Source organism: Gossypium raimondii, chromosome 12, assembly GCF_025698545.1.
Source record: "Gossypium raimondii isolate GPD5lz chromosome 12, ASM2569854v1, whole genome shotgun sequence".
In the NCBI taxonomy this organism is placed as follows: domain Eukaryota; kingdom Viridiplantae; phylum Streptophyta; class Magnoliopsida; order Malvales; family Malvaceae; genus Gossypium; species Gossypium raimondii.
In genome coordinates this window covers 34,679,814-34,692,133 of record NC_068576.1, presented here as the reverse complement: position 1 = coordinate 34,692,133, position 12,320 = coordinate 34,679,814, and positions in this window count along the sequence as shown.

The window sequence follows — 12,320 nt, the reverse complement described above, 5'->3', positions numbered from 1 at the left end:
CACCTAGACTTCACCTATTATTATGAATCTAAATTAAACAATTTATTCACTTGTGTCTTGATCCATAGAAATCCCTACATTATTTTAATATCTTTTTCGAAAGCAAAAACAATTGACTCTAAGTTGATTTATTGAAATCTCTTTCTAATTAAAACTTCTATCGTCGCATTAACTCGATTTATGGATTCCACTATTAGATTTGACTCTAATCTGGTAGATTTATGTCGTCCTATTTCTGATCTATGGATTCCACTAATAAATTTGACTCTAATCTGGTAGATTTATATCGTCCTATTTCTAGGATTACATGCAACTCCGCTCAATTATGCTAGATCTACACTTAAACAAGGACTTTTACTCCACTGAATTAAGCACATTAAACATGAATTAATATCTCGAAAATATTAAAACAAGAAATCAGCATACATGATTGAGAACAAGAATCAAGTATTTATCGCGTAAAAACAAAAATTAAATAAATGGATTCATCATAGGTTTCATCCTCCCTAGGTATCTAGGGAATTAGTTCATAATCTTGAATGAAAACATCTGAAAGTCAAAATAACCACAAGACATAAAGAAACTCAATAAAACTTTGAAAGAAATTAAAAGGAGATCTTTGATCTCGAAGGAGATATGCTTCCTAGTTGATTCCGATGGTGTTCTTCGAGTGTTTTATCCGGTCTTCTCTGATAGCACCATTATGTCTTCTTCTCATTGATATTTATAGACTTTAGAATGCTCAAAAAAGCTAAAAATTGGGTTTTTTCGCATATTTGGGAAGCAGGGTGAAAACTCGACACGGGCTAGCACATGGGCGTGTGTCCAGCCCGTGTGGCTCACACGGCGTGTGCCCAGCCCTTGTGGAAAAGCCCAAGTCGTGTGGCTCTTGAAAACAACTCTATTTGTCTGATTTTGGCTCGTTTTTCACTCCTTTCACTCCTAAATGCTCTCCTGAGTATAGAAACATGAATTTAAAGGATTAGGAGCATCAAATTCACTAATTTGCATAATTAATCATCCAAAAATGCATTAAGAATATGATTAAAATATGTTACTTTTATAGCTTATCAGTGGAGTTGCATGCAATCCTAAAAATAAGGCAACATAAATCTACTAGATTGGAGCCAAATCTAATAGGGGAATCCATAAATCGAGTTAATGTGATAATAGGGGTTTTAATTAGAAAGAAATTGCAATTAATCAACCTAGAGTCAGTTGTTCATACTCTCGAAAGAGATATTAGCATAATTTAGGGATTTTAACGGATCAAGATATTAAGTGGAGAAATTGCATAATTTAGATTGATAGTGACAGATGAAGTCTAGGTGAATTCTTTTCTGGGTATTGTTTCACTTCTTGGTTGTTAATCGTTTGTTTTCCTGATTTTTTCTTTTCTGCATTCGTAGTTAATTAAGTTAACTACTTTTAGTTTTAATCCATCACTCGAATTTATTGGTTAAATAATAGAAATGTTGTTATTACTAGTACTTTTAATCTTCATAGGAACGATATCTTTGTTCACCCTAGCTATACTATTAATTGATAGGTGCACTTGCCTTAGTCAAATTTTTAGTTGGTTTACGACTGCATCACTTGTGAGCAACACGGGTTGCCACACGACCATGTGGTAAGTCGTGATGATTTTGTGAATTGGGACTCTAAACTGCAGAAAAACGTGATTTTTAGGTTTTTTGGGCATTCTAAGACATATATATGACAAAAATAAAAAGATACGAGTGAGTCGTCATAGAATACTTAAGAAAAAACTCGAAAAACACCATTGAAGCCAGTTCTGAAACATATTTCCGTCAAGATCGAAGATTCGTATTTGATTTCTTAGGAGATTATCATGAGCTTTTTTGTTTCTTTCAGATATACCATGTTTTGAATATTTTTATTTTTAAGCATGAACTAATTTTCTAAATACTTAGGTGAGAAGAACCCTATGATGGATTCTTTCGTTCGATTTTTATTTTACGCAATAAATACTTAGATATTGGTCTCAATTATCTGTGCTTAATTATTGGTTTGATATTTCTATACTATTGATCCATGTTTGATGTGTTTAAATTAGAGGAGGAATAGACCTTGTGATAAAGGATGAGAAGGATGAACGCGAAAGTGGATCATAAAGTTTGTCAAAGTCACGGATTTGATTTAGGGCTCCAGACGTTCGAAAAGAAACTTAGATTTTGACACAACCTGAAACAAAATTAAATCCAATTTAGATAAAACAATTAAAATAAATAACTAAAATAAAATAATAAATCAAAGATTAAAGGAGTGAATAAAGAAGATAAATTGAAAGATAGAACGTGGCGTGTAGAAGTCCTAAGAAGCTTTGGAAACACGGAGAATCCACAACCCCCTTCAAGCTGCTCTAATTTCCCCTCCAAGATAGAAACCTTGGCAAGAAAAAGTTTGAAGATGATCCCCACAATCTAAAAAGATTGTTAAAACTCTTCTAAAAGAAACTCAAGAGAAATTCTTGAAAAAAAAACCCAGAGAGAATTTATTAACTCAAAAGAGAAATAGCATAATAATGAATTGTATATAATGTAAAGGCCTATACATAGGCTAGCTAAACAAATCTAAATAACACTCCTAAGTATACTAGAACTCTAATTTAATCTAAATAAGAAATAGTTTTAAACTAGACTTTCTTGTTAACATAAAACTCCTAAATAACTTAAAATACTTAATAATTATCAAAAATTTAGAATATAATAATAAAATAATAAGAGCTGATAAATACAATATTGGGTTCATATATAATAAAAATTAAGCCTAAAACCCTAACCCAATATGATTTAAACTTGAATTAAAAGCCCGAAATTCGTAATTCTCTTCATAATCCCATTCAGAAATTTTGATTGTGTAGTCTTCACAAAAATGGTCATAACTTGAGGTCCCGAACTCAAAATTGAGTGATTCAAAATGCATTTTGAAGCTAAGAGATAGATATTCAAACTCCATGCAGACATATTAACCCATAAATATCAGGATCCCATCCAAAAAGTCATCAAAAGTTTGTTGATTTCCCAAACTTGAAAATTGGCAGCTTTGATTATTGGAATTTAATAAATTTCACCCCATCCGTGCATGCATCATTCTCCCTTTCCTCAAAAAGATTCATTCTCGAATCTTGTCTTTGATCTAACCCTGATTTGAATTGCTTAGCCATTAACATTATTGTTGGGCCTTAAGGTAATGTGAGCCCATCACATTCATGGGTCTGAAATTGTGCATTGAGACTCGCATCATTCCCCCCTTCCTCAAAAAGATTCGTTCTCGAATCTTTAGCTACACAGAAAGAAAAGGGATTAGAATAACTAGCAATAAAATGAATAAAATACTTAACTAAGCTTTCTTGTGCGCCAAAACTATCTCCAGGATCAAAGATATGATTTTGATATCCCAGATAAGTATCGATCAAGTATCTCTCCCTCAAAAATAAACCATCAACACTAGACAGAAATATTAGGCACATGAGTGTTCAAGTAAAAAATAACTTATAACTTTCTTTAAACATGAATGGTCATCCATAAGAATTTCCAACGATAAGTTAAGAATTTCACATAATTATAAAAATCAAGTAGTTTAATATTATTATGTAAAAATTCATATTTAGAGTTTAAGGTAGAAAATTTTGTTGCAAGATCAAATGTATGAGGTTTTTTAATAAACCTGTCGAATGCAACAAAAGTAAACTTTAAATACCTATATAAACCCATAAAATCATTTGAACTTTTAGACCATTTTTTATTGAAACTTGACCAATGAGAAAGCATGTCGTAAGAAAAGAATCAGTAGCATACTTATCAAAAACATTCAAGGTATGCCTACATATTTCAATTTCTGATGTATCATTACTTTTTTTACCTTATAGCACCTGTGAAGAATTATCAATATTCAACTTACCTCTTTCCCACAAGTAAAATCGTCTATCGATGGTAGAGTAATATAATTGAGAATCCGTCAGTGGATCCTTAAAATCCTGTAACAAAGAAACACCACTAAACAAATTTAAGTTAAAGTTATTTAAAACATAATCATTCCTCACTTTTGTATGGGTATTTTCTTGCTTTTCATTTTCTTTTTCCACTTCAGAACTCTCCAATTTTACCTCATATAGATTTTCGCTCACCAAATTTGGACCATTAACTAGACTTTTATCACTAAAGGTCTCTTTTCTCTTTGTCTTTTCACATGACTCTTCCTCACTTCTCATATCCCCCTCATGAGTATTATGAATATTCAATTCAGTACAATATATCTTAGTAGGAGAACATGATGTAATATCCACAAAAGTTTGTCATCTTCTTTGATCAACAAAAGTCTCGTGTTGGCACAATCACGACTATAGTATCCACGCCCTTTGTAATATCCTGAAAATTACTGCTGTAATACCCCAAAAATTACTACAGTGAGAAAGTAAGTATCCTTGATAGTAAAATAAGAAAATAAAGTGACAAAAATGAAAATTTTGAGTTATGGCAACATTGGGAATTATATAATGACATATTAATTCAAGAAAGGATTAAATCACAAAAGTGAGAAAAGTTTTGTTGCCCAAGAGTAAATACTCGAAATTTGAGGGGTTAAAGTGTAAATACGATAAATTTTAAGGACCAATAGTGTAAATACTTTAAGGGTGGAATAATCTAGAAACTAAGAAAAATGGATGAATTAGGACCAAATTGAAAAGGTAAAGAATTTTGAGGGACTAAATCACAATTTTACCAAATTAAGTGATGACTCAAGGATGGAATTTTTAAAGATTATAAAGGGCAAAATGGTCAAATAGAAGAGAGAGAAATCTAGAAGGCAATGATGATGTTGGTGATATTTTAGATTAATTAATTAAATAAATATTAGTTTATTAATATTTTAATTTAATTTTTTTGAATGATATTTTATTATTTTATTATTATTCTATTTAGTATATATACGGAAGGAAAGATGAAGAATCTTCATCTTCTTCCCATGCATCCAATGTATGAAGAGAAAAGAAAGAAAGAAACTTTCTTTTCTTTACAATTTGGTCCTTTCATCAAAAATTCACCATTTTCACTTAGAAATCAAAAGAATTTTCATATCCATCAAGAGAGCAAGATAACAAGGAGACAATGGGGAGCTAGAATATCAAGTTAGATTCAAGAAATAGAAGCTGAAGGAGACTGAAAATCAAGTTAAAGATTGAAATCAATAGGACAAGGTAAGAACATCAAGATTTCAATATATTTTTAAGTTTGTTATTATTGAAAAGTATGGAAATGATGTTATAGTAGAGTTTTCTTAAATAAATTCTTATGTTCTTGATATATTATTGAAGGAAATAAGAGAAAGTGATGGAAAATATTATAGAGAAAATGAATAAGGAAGTTATAAACTTAGTAATCAACATTTTACACTAAAATAGTTTTGGACAGCAGCAGTAGGCTAACTTTGAAAAATCACCATAAATTATGGAAATTGAATTAGAAGATGAAAAATATGGAATTAAATATTATTAAGTCTAGTTTCTCATAAAAGAAACGGTGTAAGTAATGGAATTGTAAATCATGAGATATAATAAATTATGTTAGACAAGGTCAGAATGAATTTGGGTTCCCTATTCTGACTTTGTAAAATTATCAAAATTGGAGAAAAATAATTATGGGATTAAATTATATGTTTAAAATCCTTAATGAGTATATTTTCAATAGAAAGAAACAGGAACATCATCTGAATCCTGTACGAGGAGATAATTAATTTTTAGTGAAGAAGGGTCGGAACTGTCAGACAGCAGAACAGGAATGAATTTAAAGAATAAACTGTACTTATTGGCTAAACAAAAAATTCTAAAAATTTTTTAGTAAGAATATATATGAGTCTAGTTTTATATAAAATTAACGGATCTCAATTCGAAGTTACATAGCTCAAGATATAAATAATTTTGTGACAATGACTCAAGTGGACAGCTTTGAATGAACAAATAAATAAATAGTGAAATTATAGATAATGTTACATATAAGCATGTTATATACATTAAGGATGTGGAATGGAGAGGAGAAGGAGGAAAATATATGATTATTCAACTAGCATGAGTTTTCATTAAAATGGCTAATTTGCATGTTTTAGGCTCGTGGACTAAATTGAATAAAAGTAATAGTAAATTTGTAAAATGTCAAAAAAGTGATCAAATTGCATGAAATGAATTGTTTTATTATTTAAATTAATAAATTGAATGAAATATTAATTTATATCAAGATTGGGTGGAAATTCGAGGAAAATAGAAAATTACCAAAATGTCCCTAAATTTTGGTATTTCATAAATTAGCTCGTAAGTTCGTGTAACTTGAATTATATTCTTAGATGATTGAAATATATATATATATATATAGTGTATTGAGAAATTGATTTGAATTGTGAACATGAGAAATTGTGAATTGAATGAAATGGAAATGAAGCTTTGAATTACATGAGTAAATATCGGGTCTCGTAGGCCCTATTTGTTATGAATATAATATTTCAAGGATATACTGTAAAGAATTATAAAATTATCTTAATAATTTAACAGTTTTAATTCGGATGAAATTTTATAACTCGGTTTAATACATATGCAAATGTATGTCTTCTAGTAATGCCTCGTACCCTATTCCGGCGTCGAATACGGGTAAGGGGTGTTACAATGTGACATCACCAGATTCGGTCATAACGTTTAGACCGGATTTGGGGTGTTACACCCTTTACACGTAAAACAGTCAATGTCACGAGCTCTATGTTGTTTTGGTGAAAAATTAGTAGAAATGAACTGCTTGAAAGATGTAAAAGAATTTTTTGTTGGAGCCCCACTTTTCCACTCAAACGGTTTAGTCTCAGCTTGTTTTGGCAGCAACTTATTAATAGCATAAGAAGGTTTCAAATTGTTGAAAGTAGAATTAAAACTTGTACCTCGATAATAGTGTGATGCGCCAAATGGACGAGATTGATATTGCTGAAATTGTTGCTCAATCTCAATTGCCTTGTGTACCATCTCCTCAAGATCAATATAGGTTTGAAGATTAAGAGTATTGGCTATCGAAACGCTCAAGCCATCTACAAATTGCACCATGGTAGTTTCGTCATCCTTTCGTATATTTGCTCTTTGCATAAGCATCTCCATCTCCTTAAAGTACTCATTAACAGATCGATTACCTTGAACAAGGCGTTGAAGTCTCATTGAGACCTCTCGATAGCAATGAGAAGGAACGTAACGCTTTCGCATCACTTGCCTCAACTCGTCCCATGTTTCCATTACACTTTCACAGTTTCTTTAACGATAAATTCCAAGTTGAATCCACCAACTCAATGCATAATCTGAAAATCTAAGGGTCACCAATTAGACTTTTTCCTCTTCCCAACATTTATAGTGACGAAACATAAGCTCAATTTTTGATTCCCACTCACAATATGCTTCAGGATCTGTAATAGCCCGATTTTGATCCTAATTAGAATAGTGGTTTCGGGACCACAAATTCGAGTTTAAAAAATATTTTTATATTATTTTTTGTGTTAATTATGTGTGAATTTATAGGTGTGAAAGTTTCGTGAATTTATTTTATTGTTTGTGTGCTTAATTTGAGAAAAGGGCTTAATCGCGTAAAATGAAAATTTGATGATTTAAATAAAAAAGTGTTTAATTGTTGTTGTCTTTATAATTTGGAGGCTTTATGTTGTATTTAGCCAATAATAATAGTTAGTGGACGGCATATTCATAATACATATGGTTTTTATATATTAAAAATAAAGGTTAAAATAATAATAATAATATAATATAATGTTATATTAAAATAAACATAACTTAAAAGCCATGTTTTCATCTTTCTTCAAACAGAAAGAAAAAGAAATAAGAAAGCTAGGTATTCGGCCCTTGTTCAAGCAATTTGAGGTATGTTTCGGTTTTTGATAATTTTTACGTTTTTGAGATCGTTGCTAAGTTATCTTCAAAGCCCATGTCTTAATTTTTGAATTTGATGATGATTTTATGTTTTGCCATTGATGATAGCTTGTGATTTTTGTTGTTTTTTGATGAAATATTAAAGATATGTTAAAGATTAACATGTTTTGTCTTGGGATTTTTGATGAATTTGAGTAATTTGGACTAAATTGTGAAAATAAATTTTTGAGGGACTAAAATGTGAAATAAATGAAAATTTTGGACTTTTTTGGAGCTTCTGAATATTCGGCCTAGCTATGGTGAGGTGAAATTTTGTGTATTTTGTGCTTTATGCGATAAGGACTAAATTGCAAAAAGTGTAAAATGTCAGGGGTAAAATGGTAATTTGTCCATTTATGTGTTTTTGGATTTAATTGAATCAATATGTGGTTAAATTAGTTAAATTTGAATTTATTTAGATCAAAAACGGAAGAAAACGGAATTAGATCGAGAGAAATTGAAAATAGACGAATAGTCGATTTAACCGTTCGACAACGTCCGAGGTAACTCTATAGGCATTTAAATGTTGTTAAAATTGAGAATATATAAATTTTATGTGATGAAATGAATTATTCGATTATATATGTGTTTGGCCGAATGTGATTTGAGATAGGGGAACTATGTTTCGAGCTCGTTTCGTTCGAGATAAAATATCCGAAAGCCTCGTATGAACCCTAGGAATAGATAGGATACATATGTTATGACATAAGACCTTTGATATGTGTTTTTCGTGTAAGACCACGTCTGGGATGTTGGCATCGACTTGTGTTTACGTGTAAGACCATGTCTGGGACAGTGGCATCGATATGTGATTACATGTAAGACCACGTCTAGGATGTTAGCATTGTATGAGCTTTCCTATTAACCGCATATCCTTTTTAATTCCGAACGGTTCAATGGGAAATGTGAGGTAAATACCGAATGAAAAATCTAATTCGGGTTCAGGTATGTGATAGTAAATGTTTATATGGAAACGAGGTAAGTTGATTACTTGAAATGATATAAGGTATTTGAATATGAATTTTGGATTAGTATGTTTGAACATATGTATATGATTCGGCCTATTGAGGTCATTATGAAATTAAAAGTGAAATTTATGTATGTAATTATGATAGTTATATTCGGCCATATAATATGTATGTGAGATCAAAGTATGCCCTTGGTAGTAAATGATATATTTGTATTGTAAATTATGTGAATTCAGTCTTACTAGCTAAATGTTAATATGCCATTATTAATATATATGTTTATGCTTATGACTTACTAAGCTTTAATAGTTTACTATGTGTTTGTACTTGTTTACCTCTGTTTTATAGATTTTGGAGTCGTTACGAACTTAGGGATTGTCAGCAAAGTCTATCACACTATCGACTGTTTCTTTCGGTATTTTACTAAGTTGATTTTGAGCATAAGGCATGTATAGCATAGTTGAATTGTTTGATTTTTGGGCATGTATATATTTAAATCCATACGAAAATGGGTTGATGACTTTGCTTATATGAGTTCTTGTTTAAAAGTTTAATGTGTTTGGTTTTATCATTTGACCATGGCTTAATTATGTAGTATATGGTTGTTATGTTAGATAATATTGTGGTAAATGTTTTGATATATATATATATAAAGTGTGGTATGTTTGGATTTAGTATTTAAGTGAGCTTGGTTAGGTCTTTTAAAATGAGCTATGTATTTAAAGGTTAGAAGTTAATTATATGTCCGAATGTATATGGGTTAGATGATTATAAGTCCGAATGTGTATAGGTTATATTGAATAGGTTTGTATTAGTAATGTATTCATATATGTTATGCTTGATTAATTGGTTAAATAGGTATGGTTGGTAACTTTGGAATTTGTTTTATTTGTTATGTGTGTACTAGGCTAAGCTATAGGAATTTGACAATTTGATATGGTACTTTGAGTTAAATTGAAATGGTATGTTTGCATTGGTGAAATGGTTTAGAAATGTGGAATATGTGTACAAGAATATTCGACTAAAGTATTAAACTTTTATAAATAGGTATGTGATATGGTTTATGTTATGTATGAAAACTATCTTATATGACCGAATATATAGTTAGTTAATGGTTATGTGTATGGATTTAAAGAATGCGAATTTGGTAAAAAAATTTAGTATAATTTGTGCTCAAATGGTTCAAATCAATATGGTTATTTGAGCATGAACTAGTGTTAAGAAAAGAAATATAATTGGTCATTGAAATGATACTTGTTTGAATGATTATATGTGTATATATGACTAGCATGCCATGTGGTTAATTAATGGAATAAGTTAATATTGATTCGGTAATTATATGTAGTTATGGTTTAGATATTAGCATATATGCGTATGATATTATAGTAAATAAAGTATGTTTGGTTATGTTTTATATTTCCAATGTCGTATAAATGAATAAATGAAAATTTTTAATAGTAAAGTTTGGTTTGTTTGAAGTTTAAATTTGTATATGTGCAAGAGTTTATATATATTTATAAAAATAAATTTGATATACGACTAAAGGAATTATATGATATGTTTAGATAGATGCCGGATTATGTTTTAACTATGCAATGTTTTTTTGAATGTTATGATTATTTTTATAAATTTGATATTTGATTAAGTTTCGAGATTTGATGTGGTAAAATTTTGAGTTGTGAAATGTAATGAATATTTGTATGAACTGTGATATGTCTGGTAATGCCTCGTAACCCAATTCGGCGACGGACTCGGGTTAGGGGTGTTACAGGATCATACTTCCCTCGAAATGGTGGAATGTTGAACTTTGATTTGGCTAAAAAAATGTTGTCTATGGTCATTATTAACCAAAGTCTCATCATTTTCATGAGAGACACGTTGAGCATTATTTGCACGAAAATGAGGCTGATCAATCTTATCTACCCAATTACGATTCGACGCTCAATTTTTGTACTTAGACTTTCTAAATTTATGTTGGTCGTGTCTAGAATAGTGTCATGTTGCTGATCTCGAGCATTTTGAACCTCTTGATCCCTTTCTCAACTTCCCAATCATAGTATTGCGAATCATTATAAAAGCCTGAAAAGAACACAACACTCAAGAAAAGAAAAATTAAGCAAACCTCAATGTTATGCACTCAGAAATAAAATCAAATTCTCAATGAGGTAAGAATTAATCTTGTGAGTCTTTTAAAAAGTGTCGATATCAATCAATCAGAATGTATTAGAATCAAACTAACAAGGCAAACCTAAGAGCATTACGAGTCCAAAATCGGCTAGACATCAAAGAATTTTGTTGCACGGAGGAAGAAATGTGCAACGTGTGTTAACCTACTAACACAAGAAACAATAAAGTGTTAGAATGCATAAAGGAACAATAAAAAGCGAAAAACAAATGAAAACCTAAGGCTAAGAGTCAATGAAAATTGCTAAAACCCGAAAACCTGAAAAATTGCAAAGCAACTTGACAAACTTCGCTTGAGGTGTTCCCGATTTTCAAAAATCATGAAATTTTAACTGGAGCCTCCTCAAATAATGCAGCTCTGATCTAGAAAGTTTCAGCACAAAATTCAACCCACATAATATTTTATTATTTTTTCTTTTTTTGTTTTTTCTTTTTTTCTATACTTTTTATCACTTTTTTTGTGGGAGATATTTTTTTATACCCTAAAATAGTGTCAAGAAATAGTATGTAAAATTTCAGATCTTTTGAAAAATGTTTACCCACTAAAAATATTTTTTTTCAAAAATTTTGGGGGTAAAAAAATTATTTTTAGGTTGTTTGCTAGAAATCAGTTTATAAAAATAAAAAGAACACCAAAAACACCCAAATCTGATACCAAATGATAAAGGATAAGAAGGATGAATGCGAAAGCGGATCGTAAAGTTGTCAAAGTCGAGGATTTAACTTAGGGCTCTAGACGTTTGGAAAGAAACTTGGATTTTGACACAACTTGAAATGAAATTGAATCCAAGTTAGATAAAACAATTAAAATAAATAACTAAAATAAAATAATAAATCAAATATTAAGGAAGCGAATAAAGAAGATAAATGGAAAGATAGAACGTGGTGTGTAGAAGTCCTAAGAAGCCTTAGAAACACGAAAAATCCACAACCCCCTTCAATCGGCTCCAATTTCTCCTCCAAAATAGAAACATTGGCAAGAAAAAGTTTGAAGATGATCCCCACAATCTAAAAAGTAGATCTAGCGTAATTGAGTGGAGTTACATGCAATTCTAGAAATAGGATGACATAAATCTACCGAATTAGAGTTAAATATAATAGGGGAATCCATATATTGAGTTAATGCGATAATAGGGGTTTTAATTAAAAAGAAATTTTAATTAATCAACTTAGAGTCAGTTGTTCTTACTCTCGAAAGAGATATT